We start from the raw sequence: 10596 nt of genomic DNA on the forward strand, positions 1-10596 counted from the left end.
CTATTCACTAACTGAAAAACTAGTTCATTCTAACATAATAGGTGTAAAGATGCTAAACATACACAACTCAGCAAAATGTAAATAGGCAAAGTACTAAGCTAAAAGACTAAGGACAAGCAAATTTAAAACAAATAAGACAACCTGACATTTATTGAATCTGTGGAAGCAAATTTAAAAACAACTTCATCACTTGGGACCACATGTAAAGTATGATTTAGTTGTAAGGAGTATCAGGTACCTCACTGCCCAACTCCCATTAACTGAAAGAGCAGTGCCCAGCTAGAAAACTGAACCTGGAGTTTAGCTGTTGTGAAGTTAATGAAGTCAGCACGGAAATTTCTATTTAAAATGTTGCTTAATACTAGCAGAGTGATGATCTAAGCAAGTATCCTGCACACTTGCCCAGAGTGGGCCTTCAGTGGATCCCTCCCAAGGAAGGGCATTTCAATTGGCCTTAGCAGAGGGAGGGCAGTAATCTCTGTGCCTGAGAGCGCTCGGTCCTCTATCAGGAGAGGAGTGCTCTTGATGATTCCTCCACATCTCCAGCCAGCCCCACAGAAAGGCAGGCATGTATCCTCACCTGCCCCATTTTGTGTCCTGATGCCATAGGGAAGGCATGGGGAAGGAAGCTGTGCACTGGCTGTGAGAGCTCTTCTCAGTAGCTGTGAAAGCACAAGAATAAGTGCTCCAGGAGCCTTGAAACACCCAAGTCGTACCCAAAACCTGCCTTCAGCTCAGGCAGGGGCAATGCTAGCAGATTGCTGGGTGGTGAGGGAACGGGCCCAGGGCCTTCGGCCTCCTGTGGGGACACCTGGTGGTGGCCGCGGGGCTCTTACAGCCAGCAGAGTGTGTCCACGGTCCATGACATGGAGCATTGCCTGGGGGAAAAAAAAAAAAAAGAAAAAAAAAAGAAAAAACGCCCAAAACACTTCGAAACAGCACTTAATACCCTCTGGAACAGCCTTCTTATTCTTCAAACAGAAGCAGCTCATGTCACTCAGAGGAAAGTGTTTACAAAGAGGAATACACTCTATAAACTGGCTGTAGACCAGTTGAGCCAGTTTCCTTGCAGCAGACTTTCCTCAGTGACTTGAGCATTAGTTTTCGCAGATGGGACACCCTGGGAATACAGTTTGCTTGGGAAATTGTTTAGGGTGGTTAAGCTATACATTTTTTCTATTCCAATGCACTTAGAGGGTGACCTTTCAGGTTGAAGATTGGAAAGTGTGCATTTAGGAAACAAATTACAAGATTCTTTTTCTTATCTAGTGAAGTTATCTAAATGTGGAAACTAGAGTTTGATAATTTGTGCCAATACAGCTTTAAGGGACTGTACCAAAGAAGCTGTCTTGAGCCGCATCCCCACCCCCCTCAACCAGAGGATGCCTATCACCCCACAGGAACAGAGACAACACTGCATTTTTCTTTTTATTTTGTACTTCTTTGGAAAATAAAGAGGCATTCCTGAATTTATGGTTGTATTATATTTACCCCCCCCCCCCCGCACCATAAATTTAAATATTTTTTTCTATAAACGCTGATTCCTGAAAGCATTGTCAGCCATATATAGGATTTACTCACTTTCCACTAAGTCCCATTACATTGCTAATCTGAGTAAAGCCACACATGAAATTTGGAAAATATTTTTTCTATTGAAAGTATTTGGCTTAGTATTTATCAACTTTCTCCTATCTATAAATTCACAGAAAGCCATATTGCTAGTGGTAGGATACACAATTTAATTTTCAAGAACTGAGTATAAGATCAGTATTGAAACAAAGCCAGTATTTTCATGGGTGTCTGTAATTAAGCATCTAATTTCTTGTTTCATTTTGTATACATGAGTATTTAGCATCCTAACAGTGGAAATAAATTAAAATGAATAGTCTTTATCATGAATCAAAATACCCCAGTAACTGAAAATTAGTATTATTTGGGTTTCCTGTCCATCTCCTGAATTAAGCAGAAATGAAACATTCTGATGAATGTTTGTCCCTTCCAGGCAAACAGGCAGAAAGAGTGATTTATTCTTACAGTAGCTTGGATAAAATCCAGAATGGCAGGGTTCCAGCTTGCTCTAGCAACACTTAAAGTCCAGCTGATTCCAATAAACACCGATATCTTAATGCTTATTTTCCATAAAGCCTCATCTGTGGCTTTTCCAATGATCAAGTTATTTCAACTAACTAGAAGCTTGTTTGGGGGAATAGAAATTAAAGAATTCATAGTAATTTAGGATTTTTCCCCTCTACTAGCAATAATTCTGAGGACGAGCAAATTCTAAAAATGCCTTGCCTGACAAGTTAAGCCCAACATAACCCTATATTATGAAACCTCAGGGTTAAAAAAACACATGTCAACAAGCACAGCCCACAAGGAGGTCACAGGTCCCTTTGTGTTTAGGTGACATAACTCTGGGTGTAGCCCAGGCTACTTCCTAGGGGGTGCAAGTTCTGTCTTGCTGCACTCCTCCTTGCCCCTCCAGTCATTCCCATTACAACTGCAACCGCTTCACCACAGGGACCCTCACTCATCCCCTTTGCCTATTGCCAGGGCAGAGGATTCCCAGTCCCAGGATGGGTCTCTAGGTGCTGCTATAACACCAATAATAAATACTCTTAAAACTATTTTTCCGGATATTAAATTGGTACCAAGACTCCCTGGTGTTTGTGACTCCTCTGAAAGAAGTGAACAGAAATGTGACACTTATAGTCAACTGTGGTTCTGACACTGCAGGGCTGGCTCCTAACCCATGCCGTATCTCACCAGAGTGACCAGCTCCCATTGCCAATGCCAGGGCATGAGGAGGGTCTGTCTGCCCCAAGACTTGCAATCCATGTTTCAGGTGACTAATGCTTTGATCCAACAGAAATATAGTATGTATAAGCCTCTTTTAAACTAGTACATCAGGAATTTTGCAAGCTCCCTTGAACTTACTGTCTCAGGAAAAAGAGAAGTGTTATTTCCAGTATCTTCTCATGAATCTCTCTCCTCAGTAGTGTCAGCAAGAATGCTGATTGGTGACCTCACAAGACCAGAGTGTGATACACAAACCAGTCATTAAATCCTAATGAGATGAGGTAAGCCAAATGTCTCCAGTACAGATTTTGCCCTTGCTTATAATATGTGTACCTAGCATCTCTTAGCACTAGGGCAGTCTCAGCATTATAATAGGAAAACTGCTAATACAGCTCAGCCACAAGATACTTTTACCCATGACTTAGCGGTTTAAGCAGCTGCAAATTTTATATAGCATCCCTACCACATATTTTTTGATGCGGACTATCGTGTGGGACTGGAGTGTGCTTTACCAGTTAAGTCCAACACATTATGAGCATGAGCTTTCAGACTATGAGGTGTGCAGCTACCTTCTTCAGACAGAAAGAAAGAAAAGCAACAAATACATTGAGAGAGGGAAATGGTGTCACCCTGACTAAACAGAGAAAAGCAGATATTCAGTTGCTAGTTATGAACTCTTACCTTGCACTGGAGCAGAAACATCTCACCTGCACTTGTAGGAATATTTTGAGACTGACAGGGAAAATCAGCTTATACAACCTTGCATTATTATCAGTATAGTTACTACTACTATTATTAATTCCAGTAACAACACAACATTTTGTTTTCTAGTCTCACCATGTACTGATGATGTCCCCAGTAGACTTATTGCCATATTGTTAAACAAGCTTCTGGACCCAATGTTCTTTAAAGACCGACAATCTAGCCCATCCAGATAGTGGTGTGCAAAATGATATCAAATAGTAGTAGATGTTATTCTAGGGATACACTTGGAAAAGCATAACCACAACACTTTAAAAGTGGTCACGGCTAACACCTAGTTATAGACAATGTGAATTCCACTCATATAATATGGAGTTTCTAGTTCATGCAGTTGAAACTAAATCAAATTATGGAGACTGCCAGTTTAGAGGGAAAACAATCACTGTGATGCAAGCAGTGACCAGTGGAAATCAATGAAAACTAGATGTGTTTATTATTTCTTGCTGCTTAGGGCAGACTACTCCCCAGGTTTTTCTGGGTGAACTCTGGAAATGTTAAGATGCTCAGGAGAGCAATCAACTTATAGGAATATCACCAAGGTCAAAACTCACCATAAGAATTTTTATTGCCGTGGATGGAGCACAGCATACAAAGAAGCCAGCATGCCCTTAAAACTACAACAAACAATAGTGTACCAGGTAGGAAAACAGGCAGTTTTCTTTTAAACTACTTTGTCCTAATGTGAAAAAAAAAAAAAAAATCATATAGCTACCAGAAAATATTATCTACTTTTCCAGGCAGTTTTAAGCATTAGAAGAGCATTAAAAACTCAAGTAGGAAACTGGGAAGATTTGAGGGAGATTTTGTCTCTAGATTTCAGTTTTGTTATTATCCTTTATATTACTGGGAATGCATAAGAGCAATAAAATTGACCTACAGGAACAATTTAGTATTCAGTATATGCTCCTATCTTGTCTCTACAGAGGGCTAGCTCCTTTCTAAGGAGAAGCACAGAATCCTCATGTCAATAATTACCAAATAATCTGCATGCATTTTTTTTTTCTAGCTTCTCCACCCCACCATATATTCATTTACCTGCTCAGAGATACAGCATGAAATGTACAGCATTCACAGGATTTTCAGGATTCTTTCAATGCAACCTAAAATACAATAGCTTCCTGAAATTTCCAGTTCAGATTAGACTTGTCTTTGCTAATACCTTTCAACAAAAACTGCTAGTGGTTTAAAAAAATATTATGCCTATTTCCATATGCGTGAATCTTACATACTCCATTTTGCTTGAATGGTTTCTCACTCCTGTTCTGAACAAGGCAGGAGATGACCCTTCCTTTTGTCCTCCTTGTGCTGCAGACAAACATGGAAGCACCTGAGCCATCCCTAGGGCAAGGCTAGAGAGCAAGCCAGGTTTCACCCTGTGCTCTCACCCCATTGTAGACCTCCCCATTACTGGAAGATGGGACATCCATAGTAAGCACAGTCCAAGCTCTGGCTGCCTCAAAGCCTTGGTTGCCCAGCAGTAGGTGAAATCTGCAGGCAATTTCCTGCTCTATTCTGCATTGGTGCAGCCTCACCTTGAGTACTGTGTACAGTTCTGGGCACCACAGTACACGTACAACAAGGATATGAAGCTGTTGGACAGTGTCTAGAGAAGGGCTACGAAGATGGTGAAAGGCCTAGAGGGGAAGATGTATGAGGAGCACCTGAGGTCACCTGGCCTGTTGAGCCTAAAAAAGAGGAGGGTGAGGGGAGACCTCATCAGTCTACAACTTCCTCATGACAGAGAGTGAAGGGGCAGGCACCAATCTATTCTCTTTAGTCACCAGTGATAGGATCCTTTGGAAAGGTGTCAAGCTAAGGCAGGGGAGGTTCAGTACATTCTCACAGTTTCCACTTAGTGAAAGCAATGATAATGCCATCAGTACCTATCCAAATTTACTTACCACAAGGCAAAATTTGAATTCACATTAGGGTGCCTTTTTCACACAGGCTGTTGTTCAATCTTAACGAATATTTAAGAACATTCTTCAAAGTCCGGTTTACCTGTAAGCACTTGAGCTTCTGAGGTTTTTCATTATTTTATTATGACTATTTTAAAATATTTTTAGAGGCTGGAAAGGGAGCTTAGAATCCATGTAAGTAACTTCTCTGAAAACAGACAAGGTGAAGGAAGTACTCAAACTCCCCAACATGAAACAACTGTAGAACCCAGCAACACTTACCAGCCTGCTTCTGAACTTGAGTCACTTCCAAATTACTATATGGTGAAGTTGTACCACCAGGGCTTTACTGTACTGAGAAGGCACTACCAACTTAACTACCTCATAGAGTCTCTAAAACTATTTCACAGAGACAGTAGAAAACACGAAGAAAAAGCAGCCTGCTGGGGAATACTGAACGCATTTAGCCATGACAGTAGAAAAACACCCTAGGTAACATGAGCTTCAAGCTCCTCTGAAGTGGCAATTACTCATGTGAGTCCTCGTGTTTCCTATATAGCAAAGGACAAATGATCCACACCTGGCAGATTTCACTAACAGGGGTGGAGCCAAGAGACCTTGTGGAATAGGCTCATCTACCTGGTTTCAGTCTTTTAAGGTCAATTGTTCCTTATCACTAAGAGAAATAACCTGACAAGGGGCTTAGTGGTTAGAGTTGACCTAATGAATTAACTACAAAAGATGCATGAGGGTCATATTTCTGTTAGTCATTCTGTGAGGAAAATTAGTACAGAGCCTGTTCAAATAAATAAATAAATAAGCAAATACAAGAATAAAAGAAAAAAATAAAATGACCTTAAAGGCAAAATTGCTATCGTAGATTTTCATCTGTCTAGTCATAACAGATAAAGAATATAGCAATCAGAATTAATTTTCTTGACATTAGCGTGATTTAAATTTGCTTTCCTGAGATCTCTTCTCTATGTAGGACTTTTCAAAATCTAGCCCCGTGACCTCTGACTACACTATTTGCTTTGGCTGCGTATAAACTATCACGTATAAATGCCAGGATCCAGATCCTCATTCACTATTCAGGTCAAGGACTGGGCTGAAGGTTTGGGCTTAAAATTAGTTGCATGCCTACACTGCTGTTTCCTGGCAGGTCATGGGAAGAAGATTGGCTGGCTTGGGGGAGCTAATGTACATGTGGCTTTTAGGCTGCAGCCAAAGTGTTCCTCTAGATCTGGAAGTTTGAAGAGGGTTGCAGTCTCCAAGCTCAGATACAGCCACGTATTAGTCTGGCGCAACTGATTTTTGTGTTCCTTGTACTAGCTGATCCTTCACCTCCTCTTCAGAGACAAGGACATGCGTCTCTTTCATGTTCCTTTGTTAGAAAACCAACCAGCATAGATTAAAGCCTCTTTCTTCAAGTCAGTAAGATACTGGGCTACAAAGATGGTGAAGGGCCTAGGGGAGAAAACGTATAAGGAGTGGCTGAGGTCACTTGGCCTGTTCAGCCTGGAAAAGTTTTCTGTCAGATGACTGTATCTAAATGGATGATGCTATTATAGAAACATCCTCCTGTAGATCTAACTTTTGTAGAAACACCTGGTCAAAATAGAAACTGATTTTTATCCTTAAAGGTCAAAAACATACTTTCATGTAATTCAAATGAGAAGCCATTAAAATATAGCCTGGAAAAGAGGAGGCTGAGGGGAGACCTCATCAAGGTCTACAGCTTCCTTGCGAGGGGGAGTGGAGGGACAGGTACTGATCTATTCTCTTTAGTCATCAGTGATAGGACCTGCGGGAATGGTGTCAAGCTGAGGCAGGGGAAGTTTAGGCTGGACATCAGGAAGAGGTTCTTCACTGAGAGGGTGATTGCACACTGGAACAGGCTGCCCAGGGAAGCAGTCACTGCTTCAAGCCTGTTGGAGTTTAAGAAGCATTTGGACTGTGCACTTAGTCACGTGGTCTGAATTTTTGGGTAGACCTATGTGGTGCCAGGAGTTGGAGTAGATGATCCTTGTGGATCCCTTCCATCTCCGGCTATTCTGTGATTCTATGATTCTGCAGTAACTTCTCTGTTTGATGTTGGCCATGTGTTGTCACTAGGAGCACAGGCGGGGCATGGAGTGGTGACCCAGTGCCCAGCCAAATGACAGCAGGGGCCTGTGCTGCCTCTTCCAACACACCTCTGAGTTCAGCAACCTCTGGCTCTCACCCATGGAGAGTGACTCCTGCTTGGAGCTGGCAGCACCCATGTGCTGAGTGTGAACCTGGCTCATCTGCTGGCCAGCCTAGAGGTGGTGCACCCCTGTGCCACTGAACATTTACATCTCCCAGCTCAGAAGCTGCTTTATTTCTTTGACCATGAAAATGTCATCTTTCCTGCCTAGGGGCTCACTGGTTCTTGCTGCTTCCTCTGCTTTCAATTAGGTTATAATCCTGGAAACAGGAAATCCTCCTCAGCTGTGAGCTGTGAGGAAGTCCTCAAGAAAACCAGCAAAGTGCTTTAGAGAGAACGCAGGAGATAAATATAAAAGGCGTTAGTGTGACAAACAGTGGTTTGGGTTTTAATAACTATTGATTTATTTTTTATTCCCTGTGACTGAAGGTGACTCACTGCTGTTTTTTATTTTTAATTAATAGAAGAACATATAATCATAACATTTATTCTCTGTGAGTAGTTCTGTTTATAACCAGCTACAGAAGAAAAGACAACAAAACAGACCTGTTTGATCCCGTTCATGAGTCTGAAACGCGTGTTTGTCCAGAGTCCATAAGAGGCTTTCCTCCTTCTTGTGACTCTAAGTGGTGGTGTTTGGTCAGCTCATGGACACTGAAGAAAATATCCAAAAGCTAATAGAACTCCCTTTCTTCACTGACCCAAAAGGCTTCAGTTATCTCCCAAACTGGCTATTAATTATGCTGTTCAGGTAAGGGGCAACTGTGTCCTGAAGGTAACTAGTACAGCACCAGTAAGGAACCCTTTTATAACCATTGGAAGAACTCAGAACTGCTGTAAAAGGTTTCCCTCTGCTGCTTGGTGACCAACAAGACTTGCCATGCTCACAAAGGTGTCCCTGCATGCACACCTACATTTCTGAAAGCTGCAGCAATCAGCAATAAGATCAACTAATATTTTGGAAGGAGAGACTCATAAGAGGCATCATCCTGAGATCTGAGCCAAGCTCAGAGCTGTGTGTATTCACGCAACAGCTAGACTGTCTTTGAACTCTCTGCCTTTGGTTCTTAGGTCCATTTGCAAAACTGAAGTATGGAGTAGCTAGCAAGTCGGAGGTGGAATACGCACAAGCGTTGATCACAACAAAGAGTTAAGCCACTCATCTAGTGAGCCAGATAACTTCATCCCCTCACTTATTCAAGGTAGTGGAGCTTATTTATTTGGATTTGTTACCCAATGCTTTTCCTGGTGTATTAAATTGTTTATCAATTAAGTGGTAATAGAATTTTGTACTGTTGTGTACATAAAGCAGCACCAGGATGCCAAATTGCTCACTGTTGGACTTTTAATCCTTGATTTTCCACATGGATTTAATTTTTCATAAATATTAATAGTTCAGCAGTCTACTGAGAATCAGTGTGGCAGAGAAAGGCAACAGGGAACAGACCCTTTGCTCTGAAATTGTTGGGGAAACACCAAGCACAACAAGTGCTGATAACTTCCATCTGCTAAGGCCATAGTGGCTTTGAATTAGTCGAGGGAGGAGATCATGTATTTCTTGGATGAGAAGAATGTGTTAAGTAGAAATCTCATCTGACAGATATGTCCTACTGGGGTCATGTTGATGAATCTGCTGAATCTACTTTCTTTTGTTTCCTTTTTTTTTTTTTTTTTTTTTTTTTTTTAATTCGCTTGTTTTTGTTTTCATTTGGTTTTGTTTTGTTATTTCATTTTGTTTTGTTTTTAGCAGATTACCTGAGGCTCTGACATTCTGTCTTTTCTCCATACAGCATCCTGTTTCCTGGAACCACCGAGCTCAGTTACAACCTCAGTTGCATCTGTGAATCCCAGTGGTTTTCATTTAACTCTATGACTCCTCCTTACCCTGGTACCTTTCTTCCATCAGTGATTTTTAGGTACAAGGGGCACAACAGCTAAGGGGAAACAGATGGAGCCTCTTCAGCCTCAGAAGAAGTGCTGCAGTGGTGGAGAGGGTTCACCTTACTGCCTGTAGTGCTGAGAGCCTCTACAGAGGCACTGACTGTTACACAGGACTTTATTGTGCCCCAGTGAGGAAAAGGTATTTTTATGAGAAGAGGTAAAAACACTTGTAGCAACCACAACACTATTTCATGGTGTTGTTTTCCAGGGCAAAAGCTATTTATGTATTTGCAGTCACACTCCACACTTGCTACGTGATGTATCTTATATGTCTTATAGCTTAACCTGCTTCTGCAGGTTCATGTTCTGGTCCCCATTGACAATAAAGTAATATAGCTGATCGTGGATAGTAGAAACACTCAAAACTATGGATATTAAATTCTTATACACCAAAGAAAGCCTTACTCTTGACATAGCATGGAAGAAGAGATAGCGAAAGGATGCAGAAGACCCTCACGGTTCCAGCCCCATCTATTCACTTACAGGAAGAGATGATGCATAGTAGGTAAGGGAAGGAGCAACTGAGGAGTGAAGAGGGTGGATGTTATGGAAATGCTATGGAAAATGTTGGTTTAATATCATTCCTGCTTCTTTTTTTTTTTTTTTTTTTTTTTTTTTTTTTGACATTGTCTTGAAAGGATCACACTGGACTGAATGCTGTATTGGTGAGCTTGGCCAGATGATCTGCTGTACATAGAGAAGGAGCAAGCTCCAGTAGCAGTACTACTGGCGGGAGACAATGCAGGGGCTCTCCCCACCCCCAGCCCACCTCCCACTGTGGTATTTTACACAGGAGGAGATGACAAAGGTCTTGTGGCTTTTCCTGTTGGAGCATGAACATCCTCCAGGAAAGGAAGTGGTTGGTTTGTCTAGACAAGTCTCATGGGGACAGAACCCATGAGGTTCAGACTTTTAACCCTTTGAGAATGTTTCGTCAATCACCAAGTTACAAAGTTTTATTAGAGAAAAGACTGGGGACTTTTGGATGGTTTTGATTCATGTAACAGA

The 10596-nt window shown here is 41.6% G+C and overlaps 1 long non-coding RNA gene across 1 annotated transcript; it reads right to left on the reverse strand.

Moving 5' to 3' along the window:
* Positions 1 to 483: 483 nt before the first annotated feature.
* On the reverse strand, positions 484 to 6014 carry LOC311430919. The gene is made up of 3 exons (XR_014689116.1): positions 5742 to 6014; positions 4597 to 4661; positions 484 to 878 (listed from the first exon to the last, which is right to left on the reverse strand). It is a non-coding gene; the product is annotated as an uncharacterized lncRNA (long non-coding RNA).
* Positions 6015 to 10596: the final 4582 nt, after the last annotated feature.

Source organism: Aythya ferina (assembly GCF_964211825.1).
Source record: "Aythya ferina genome assembly, chromosome: 2".
Classification (NCBI taxonomy): Eukaryota; Metazoa; Chordata; class Aves; order Anseriformes; family Anatidae; genus Aythya; species Aythya ferina.